Raw genomic sequence first — 9681 nt, 5'->3', positions numbered from 1 at the left:
GAGGACGGGTGAGGAATTCTGGCTTTGGGGTATAAAATTGTTTCTCCATCGAGATTCTTGTTCAGGCACATGACGGGCAGCCTTCTGAGGCTCTGGAGCCTTCATAGTGGCAGAGTGAGAGGTCCAGTGAAAACTCAGGCTCCAGGCAACAGGAGCTGGGGTATTAAAAGAAGGTGATAAATCTCATCCTTACGGGGTAAGTGACAGTTCCCAGGACTCCAAATCTAGTGGCCCCAGGTCAAGTCCTTCTGGGAACTGAATCTGATTTGCTCAGAATCTAACTTGTCCACACGAATCATTCCCACCAGTTTTCTCACACTTCTGTTCTGAAACATCTTCCTAACCTCAATATATCTGCCCCAGTGTCTCGACCTGTTTCTTGCAGAAGGAAGAGAGAAAACTCAAATGGAATTGCTGGAGAGTGAAGCGTGGCAGAATATGCCACTCCAAAATATTCCACTTTGGCCTAAGGATTATTTTGAGCTGAGGGCAACTGAGAAGCAGCAGATCTAAGAAAAGCTCTCTGCCCTCCCTCTATTTGCCTAAAAGCAGGACATAAATTTACGAAGTTGTCTGTCCTCCCCTTTCTACTAGGAAAGACAAAGATTAACCTCTGGAGACAACTTTAGACCCTTATCAATGGAGAAGGCAGTGACTTAAATCTGTGTACAAACCTTACCCTTGTTTACCGTGCTTTTCCTGGTCACCTCTCCAGAACTGGCCTCCTCTATAAGTTTCTTTCCTTTGTCTTTAGCTGAAGATGATATTTAAGCCTTAGTTCTAAGCCACCACTATGAGTTCCTCCTTTTTCCCTGGGTATCTCCCATGTATACATGAGGTATACATGTTAATCAGTTTCTGTTTGTTTTTCTTTTGCTGATCTTTTGTTACAGAGTTCCCAGCCAAGAACTTCGAAGGGTAGAGGGAAAATTATTTTTCCTTCTCTGGAAGAATAATGGTCACCTAGGACTGGAAAAACAATTTTTTAATGAAGACAGAGAAACCCCCGAAAAGACAGAAGGAAGTTGGTGAAAAGACCAAGAGGAAAGCTGAGGAAGGGACTTGGCCAATAAAGCACAGGATAAAAGTGTGTCAGAGGTCTCTATCCAGGCCATCGGTCTGAGAGAGCAGACATTCCCTGAGGGTGGGAGAGAGCTGTCTGCAGACATGACCTAAAGGGATCAGAAGCCCCTTTTCATGAATCCAAGGGCAGAGGCCTGCATGGGTAGACCAGGTGCCCAGGAGGCTGCAAATGGCAATACAGGGAAATGCTGCTTCTAGTTTCCTCATAGAAATTTTCTTGACCGGGAAACAGAGTATGCTGGCTAATATACTTCCTCCCTAAGGACAGTAAGTATGACTCCATGCCTTCCTTGGTTATTCCTGAGGAAGGACTTCCGAGGGCTTTGCTTGACATACTTCAAAGTTCCTCCTCTGAGCTCAGAGCAGCATCTAAAGAAAAGATGTCACAGCTGGACACATCTTTTGCAGATTGGGGAAGCGCGCCTCCCTCGGAAATGACTGCAAGGGTCATCTGATTCTTGAAGGAAGCGATCTTAGAAAGGCCAAGAAAGGAAAGGGGAAAAATGGAGGAAGTGCAGGACAAACAGACAAGAAAATGAAAAATGTTTATTTTGGCAAAGTGGCTTATCTTTTACATGATAAAGAAGAAGAGTAGAACAGTCAAGCCAAGAGCAGAGTGGCGCAGCGGAAGCGTGCTGGGCCCATAACCCAGAGGTCGATGGATCGAAACCATCCTCTGCTAAATATTTTCAAGTAAGTAGGTTCCAGAGTCTCAGGGAGAAGACAGCCTCTGAGGAAACTGATTTCATAAAATTCACCTCTGACGCTGTACCTATTTCCTAGGAATGTGTTTGGTATTTTCCTTCTTTCGCTCCCACGTGACTGGGTAATTTCCTTCTCACTCATTTCAAAATAGAGACAAATCTTACCACCATAGTAGAGGAAGAGGAGGTGACAAATTCCATGTTGCAAAAAATTAATGTTCTATCTTCCACTGGATAGAATACGCACTAAGGTAGAATATGATTTTATATTTTTCTTGCACATTTTCTTATAGTCAAAGGAAGAACACTGTTACTTATTTTTGCCTGAGAACATTGGTTACTGTAAACCTACGTTGCCTTTTTTACTTGGGGGGAATCCTGCTTTTTCACTCTTTTGTTCATTCCTGTGTGTGATTTATTACATTCATTTCTAACCAGAGCTCCAAAGGACTGGAATCCAACCCCTGGGGTTTCTCTACCCCAGGCAACTGCTTCATATGTATGCTCATCAGCAGCCCAATTTGTTCTCATTTCTTTACCAGAAGCTGGAAATTACAAAATGAAACATTATTTGAATCTCCAACCTCCCCAACTTTATTGTCTTATTCCCCTGTCCCTGAAAATGTCAAATACCAGGGAAAGAATGCTCTAGGGGAAGTAAAATGTATGAAAAGAAAATCACACCAGAAGATCTTAGCACTGTCGCAAGTCTACGTAGAAGGAAATAGGTAAACTGAGAAAATGGATACAAAGATACATGGAACTTAACATACGACGAAGTTAATATTTCAATTTAGTAGGCAAAGGTAGTTTCAAAAATAAATAGTCATGGTACAACTAACTTTGCCTATGGAAGAAAACAAAGATGGACATTTACTTCTCAACCATGTAAAAATCAAGTTCCAGAGAGATTAGTGATTTCAATACAAAACATAAAATTATAAAACATGTTGCAATTAATAAGAGAACTCAGAAAAAAAATTTAATTGGAAACGCTTGCGTAAGAAATATTTGAGCAACAAAGGCTTAATAAAAGTGTGCTTCAATGAAAGCCTAAGCCTAATTTAACATTCGCCTAAGTTAACAAATGTTAAACTTATTGTCGTGATCATTTTGCAATATATATAAATATCAAATCATTATGTTGTACATCTGAAACTAATGTAATATGGCAATTATACCTTAATACAAAAATAACTTAAAAAAAAGGCTGTTAAATACCAAAAACCTACAAATTCCAGAAAAGTGACATAATATTTTACTAATTAACTATCTGACATGTCTCTATAATATTCTTTTCCTGGGTCATTTTGGCTGTGTAGTCTTTGATCACCTCTCCATATGACAAAATTTTGTCATATTTTCTATACAGAGATTGGTAAAATAATTCAATCTTTCCTCTAGCAGGGTTGGTTGAAATCTATTTTCCATAAACAGTTGTTTAGAAAAGCATCTCTCTGGTTTCTAAGTCACTGTTAGTAAAGTCATGCACATTTTTAAGATTGTTGTCCTGAATTTGGAAAGTCCTCTGTTCCTGTTCTTTTCGTTTATGAACTGCTGCGGGCCCCTCGCTTTCGTAGCACTGTTTCAGACTCGCCTGCAGTCTCAGGAGTTCTGATAAACGTTGTTGCATGTGATTCTCATCGATGCAGGAAAGAAAAAAATAAAAGATACCAGTATGTTATAATTGTCTATGCTGCATTTTCAAGTGCATTCCTGATGGGAAAGAACTTGTATTTTGACTAGCCTTCTTTGAGAACTGAATCTTCCACTTACTAATGATTGGAAGAATATTCCACAGACTGTCTTCTGTCTTCAAACATTTCAAACCTTGTTTCTCCTCCACTCTCCTCATACTTCCAGTGCCAGATGCCACAGAAGATGTCCATGTCATGAAATGACCTCTGTCCCCTGCATCTTCCTGTCACGACTCCCAGTGAGTTGGCACAACGGGCAGTAGGAGTATTCCTAGCAATAGCCTAACTACATGAAAAGACCACAGCATCCATAAATACATGCCACTAAACCCAAACTAGATGTGTGTGTCTCCAGCTCAACTTCCCCCCAATGCCCGTGGGCACACACAATACCACTGGCAAATGGGGAAGAAAGACGGAGCGGGATTCATGATTGTAGTTAAAATATCTCTTGCACATTTTATTTGAAAATTGTTTTTCTAGGAGCCAGAATAAGAAAGATTTGGTAGAAATGGCAAAATGACCAATAGTTTACAGAAAGGAGAGACGGAAATAGAACAGAACTGAAGAGGTCAGTTTTAGGTCCCACCGAGATTTGAACTCGGATCGCTGGATTCAGAGTCCAGAGTGCTGACCATTACACCATGGGGCCTGCTGACTGCCAGTGTTTCATAAATTCTTTGATGATATAGTTCTTCCTGAGTCCCCTGATCTGGTTGTCTAAAATGTATAAGCACATTCTGCTTTTCCTCCTCTGGGGTTAAGTCATGGACGCTTACCTGTCACATGCCTGCACCCAAACATCCTTTACCTAGAGTCTTAAAGTGAAATCTTGACTTTCAAACGTCAGGAATCCTCCCCTCCACCCCTGCATCTCCTCCCGAGTGGTTCCGGAACTTGCGCTCCGCGGCCTCCATTCCTTTCCACACTGGAAAACAAATGAGATCGTTAAACAGGATTGAGCCCTTACCGAGGGCTAGGTTTTGTGACAAGTGTTTTGTACTGTTACCTCACCTCAGGCTCACAATCTCCCTGTGAGACGGGGACCATGATCACTATTTCACAGGTGAGGAACCTGAGGCAGACCTGAGATCTTTCACTACTTTATGAGATCCTATGGCTTTCACGGAAAATCGTCTTTCAGTTAGGTGGTGTATGTTGCTTTTGCGGATGCGTTATGGAAAGATTTTACCAAACTCACGGGGGAGACATTGGTGTTTAGGGAAAACTGAAAGAAAAGTATTTGGACGCGGAGGCTGGAGGAGGACCTTGCAGCCCTGGGAGCGCAGCTCGGAGCGGGGGCCGGTGAAGCGAGGGGGTAGGGGAAGGCAAGGCCCCTCGGGGGTTTTCTCAGGTCAGAGCACAGCCCTCCGGTCCTCCCGCTCCCCTTTCACCAGGGGAAAATACGCGCTGGGAGACTTCCGAATGGACACAAAGAACCTTCCCCACCCCCACCTGCCATATCGGTTTCCCGCACACACATGCAGGCCTACTCTTTATGAAAACCCACGACACAAGTCAGTTTCTGTGATGGATCTTGGTGAATGTTCTGAATGTTTTGAGTCGCGTCCTAACGCGGTATCTTTATAAACTCCCCTGCTGGCGTTTGGCTGGCTCGAAGCGCAAAGATACTCAGCAGCATAAATTTAGGAGTGAGTGCTTCGGTAACTGCCTTAATGGTATAGGGGAACCCATTTTTCTCCAAGTAGTGTACCGCGATTCAATGCCTGCCAGATGAAAGCCGGCCTAGTGGAAATTGAATTTCGAGGCTTGCGGATTGGGGCTGCCTCCCAGGACTTCAGATTTTAAGCGAAGCGGCACTGAAGGCGGTTTAGAGGACGGCGCGCCCTCTTGTGGACACAGACGGTAAAGCGCAACACCCCCCCCCCGCCGCCAAAACACCCCAAACACACAACAAAATCCCCCACAACTCTGTAACTCTCCCTGTAAATACCAGACTTCCTGCAGGATTCCCTTGCAACGAGATTTTTGCAAGATGGCTCTTACTGGACAAAGTCTTTAAATTAGTTCTGGAGCAGAGCAGAGTATGTCACCCCACAGTGTGCGACTCTGGCATATTGGTTATTTTGAATTAAAGTTACTTCAGAATCAGCAGGTCCAAGAAGGACGCTTTGACTCTCTTTTGTCCCCTTGAAAGCACGAAATAAATCTCCCATATGAAAGATACCCTCCCTGTACCAGGAGGTAGAGAGATATCCTTAACACCAGACAGGAATTTAGGACCCAGAATGCTGTATAAATGAATATTGTTACTTCTTCACTAATTTACTACCCCAAGCCCAAATTTCTTTGTCAATTCTTCACAAATTTATTGTTTCCTTATCTAAAATGTATAAAAGCTGCCTGCTTTGGTTACTTGGTTGAGTTTCATATTTTTATGAGCTCCTATATGTATGAAATTAAATTTGTTTTTCTCCTATTAATCTATCTTAAGTCAACTTAATTATTAGACTAGCCAAAGAACCTAGAAGGGAAAAAGGGAAAAAGTTTCCTCCCCTTCAGTTCTTCTCTGGAAAGCTGGGTTGAGAGTTTTTCTCAAGCCTAGAACAGACTGAGAATGGGCAAGGACCGTTTGTTTCTTGTGCAGAGGAGATGGGAAATCCTCAGAAGAGAGGATAAAATTCTCCAGGGGAGATACCAAACTGTCAAAGCCTGGTGGAAACAAGGAACAGGTCCTTACAAAGGAGATGATTTTAAATCTTCTTGGGGAAAGCCTATAGATTTCCAGTCCCTCGACAAAACCAACCAGGGATGAACACACTAGTTCAATCACATTTTCCAATGCCAAAGGGAAAAATAGTTCCCATGGCCTTGACCCTGAGGCCTTCTGATAGGTTAACAAATGTGCGCCATGTGCAGGAAGTGCCTGTGACTTGAGCAGTAGCAGCTGGGTCCGGCAGAGACAACACATCTGCGTTTCTCCCGGACCACATCCTCCAGCCCTGTCAGCATCCCACCCTTAGGCGAACAGTGATGAGAGCCACACGCAGTAGGGGATGAATAAGTGCAGAGTTCAGAGGCTAATGTCTCCTTCCTGCACCCTCAGAAAGGAAACAGGAGCACCTTCTGCCTAAATCTTTGCTTTCTGTGCAGCAGTCAAAAATCTTCAATTTAATCACAAACATGCAGTTAATGCTTTCCAGAGGCTAGGCCCATGGCGGGCACTGGGCTCCCTACTGCCAATAGGTAACAAAACTAGGCAGGTGCTGACTTCAGGACGAGAATGTAGTGAAAGGAGACTTTCTTCCCTAAGGCGAATTTTCATTCAAAACATTCAAAAAGCAGTGGTCCAATCTCCTATCATCCCCCCCCCCCCGCCCCCCGCCCATACCGTTAGCTACTGAACGAGGTCATTAAGACAGACTCATGGCTGACATTCACCTCCAGGGGGACTTCTGCTCAGTCTTGGACAAATACTTAGTCTCAGAGTGGGCATAGATTTGGGATTATTGAAGGAAAAGGAGTGAGAAGAAATCTGGGAAGAAACGGAGCAGGATGGTTTGGAACCAAACGTGGACATGAGCTATCCCGGGTTCTGGGGTGATCAGACCAGATTAGATGAAAGTTTATGCACTCCACAAGTAGTTTTGAACTCCTAACAGGAGCCAGGGACTGTGGGACTGAGAGCTGAAAGGTGATCAAGGCCACAGTACTGGTCTCTCCACTAGGAGAACTTGCTGTTTAGAACAGGAGAGAGGGTGATACTGAACCTCTTAATCTCAAATTTGTGTGCCCAGTGCGCAGCAAGCCAAACAGTGAGACATCAGTGCTTGGAGATGGAGACAGATTGATTCAAATTGGCCAAAACGAGTAAGTGGGAGCCTGGGGTTGCTCAAGTCTGCCTCCCAAGAACAGAAGCAGGGGGGTTTATACAGCTAAGGGGTTTGGCAGGAGGAGCTTCAGAGAAACAAAGGGGTCACACCCCATAATCCCCTGGGTCATCTGACTTCTGGGCTTCAACGACTGCCAATGGCCGGTCCTGGGTGATTGCAACCTCTCCGAAGGCATTCTCTTTCTTCTGCAAAACAAGCTCAGAAATCCTCTGAAAAACAAGCTCACAAATCCTTGAGACCCCTGAGTCACCCCTCCAGTTAGACAGGAAAACAGCAAGTTGGTTTAATATCTATAGTAACCCTCAGGTACCTGGCTTCAAGGGAGTATTAAACAAGCAATTAAAATATGAGGTGGGGGCTGACCCTGTGACCGAGTGGTTAAGTTCACGTGCTCTGCTGCAGGTGGCCCAGTGTTTCGTTGGTTCGAGTCCTGGGCACAGACATGGCACTGCTCATCGGGCCATGCTGGGGAGGCTTCCCACATGCCACGGCTAGAAGGACCCACAATGAAGAGTGTACAGCTATGTGCTGGGGGGCTTTGGGGAGAAAAAGGAGAATAAAATAAAGTAAAATAAAATCTTTAAAAAAAAATATGAGGTGGAAATGATGTGGGCTCGGTGAGTGGAGGAGTCAAAAGAAAGATTTCTTGGACTCTCAAGGTCTGGCAGTAGTGCTCTTTTATTTAGAGAACAGTGTGGAATAACATGGGTACAGGACCCATGGGCAGTAAGAGCTGCAGGCATGGGGACAGGATTCATGGGCAGTAAGAGCTGCAATGTGTTGAGGGTTAGAGCTAAATTTATAAGGCATAGGTATGTGAGTTATTTCCTTATAAGACAAAGGAAAAATCATGAAAAAATCGTTAAAATGGTATCAGTGCAGGTGGGGTCTGGTTATTGGGTGGTCCTATAACTTTAGATAAGAATCAGATCGGACTAAGTCAAGATGTCCTATGCTTCCTCATTAAGAGTTTCTAGAGATAAGGTCATCCCCCCTTCCTCCTGGTGCAGAGAGGGAGACACCCCTGCAGATAGAGACTTCCTTCACAAATCTAATATCTCTCAGCAAAGGGCAAGCAAATTCCACCCTTCAGAGTTTCCTTCCTGTCTGCAGCTTTCAAAAGTAACCAGCCCAAAATAATCCTCATCAGTATGAGAAGGGGATTTTAGGGTGCTGAGAAAACACAGATGGAGCACTTAAGCCCAGATATCCAGATAAACAGAGCCAATGAGAAGGACTGAAAGGTGTAAGTTCATATTTGAGGAATGAGTAGAGAGTTAGACCCTGTAACATGAGGGCAGAGAGGGGAAGGCGAAAACATTTTGCAGGTGGAAAATGTGGAGCAGAAAAAAATGGAAGAATAGAAATGCTTTTCCCGTGGCTGGCGGCCAGAAGATAGTTTTGGGACGTGTGTGTGTGGCAGGAATGGTGACAAATGAGGCTGGAGATGTGGGCAGGTTAGGGCAGCAATCTTTAAAATGTAGAAAGCTGTTCCCAGCAAGTGGAAAGGACTTGTATTAGAATGCTCCAGGGTGACAGCAAAAGCTGCTCATTCTGGGCTTGCTGAAGAGCAATACAACACAGATCAACTTAACTGAAACGCAGAGAGAGGCATTTGTAAAAGCAAGTCTACAAAAGAATCGAAGAAATTTGCAACTATGTGAAGTGAGGTGGCTTGAAAGTGGTTAAGGCCACGGACTGCATAGCCAGTTGCCCTGCTTGTGTGGGCTTGGACGCCATCCTGGGAGAGCGTTCGACAGAGTAAAGCCAGGAGGGAGGGCAAAACCACTCCAAGTTTATCGCCCTCAAATCAGGTATTTATCACTTCTCAGTTTTAGACTCCTTTTTCCAGTCTTAAAGTAACATGGTTATTCTTTTAAAAACAGGAAGTCCTTTTGTACTCATACGCAAATTCCTTCCTAGGAATCAAGGCAAGGGGAAGCAACGGAGAGACGAGCCGCTCCTCACCCGGATCTCAGCACAGGTCACAGGATCGGCGGCTGCTTCTGGCCGTACTGGTTTCTGCACGTGGCCTTGCTCCAGGAGATGGGCTCCGACTTCCGAAGACTGACAACGATACTTTCGCTCATTATGACCGAAGTATGGTGGGCTGGATTACAGGGAAAATGCTAGTTTTAAGGGACGAGATCGCATGGAGAAAAATGAAGTGGAAAAAAAGAGGGAAGGTCCCACCGAGATTTGAACTCGGATTGCTGGATTCAAAGTCCAGAGTGCTAACCATTACACCATGGGGCCAACAAGTAGGACAGCGTAACAGGTATCTCTTGTGACAAATATTCATCCCCGAGACATTAGAGCCTAACTTGTAAATAATGGTTTTCC

At 44.3% G+C, this 9681-nt stretch overlaps 3 non-coding genes across 3 annotated transcripts; 1 reads left to right on the top strand and 2 right to left on the bottom strand.

Moving 5' to 3' along the window:
* Nucleotides 1-1693: 1693 nt before the first annotated feature.
* Nucleotides 1694-1765, top strand: TRNAM-CAU (transfer RNA methionine (anticodon CAU)). The gene has a single exon. It is a non-coding gene; the product is annotated as a tRNA-Met (tRNA).
* Nucleotides 1766-4064: 2299 nt separating this feature from the next.
* TRNAQ-CUG (transfer RNA glutamine (anticodon CUG)) lies at nt 4065-4136 on the bottom strand. Its single transcript has one exon. It is a non-coding gene; the product is annotated as a tRNA-Gln (tRNA).
* Nucleotides 4137-9522: 5386 nt separating this feature from the next.
* TRNAQ-UUG (transfer RNA glutamine (anticodon UUG)) lies at nt 9523-9594 on the bottom strand. Its single transcript has one exon. It is a non-coding gene; the product is annotated as a tRNA-Gln (tRNA).
* Nucleotides 9595-9681: the final 87 nt, after the last annotated feature.

This window comes from Equus asinus, chromosome 8, assembly GCF_041296235.1.
Source record: "Equus asinus isolate D_3611 breed Donkey chromosome 8, EquAss-T2T_v2, whole genome shotgun sequence".
NCBI classification, from domain to species: domain Eukaryota; kingdom Metazoa; phylum Chordata; class Mammalia; order Perissodactyla; family Equidae; genus Equus; species Equus asinus.
Note: the sequence above shows the minus strand (reverse complement) of the source record. Positions and strands in the feature narration are given on the sequence as shown.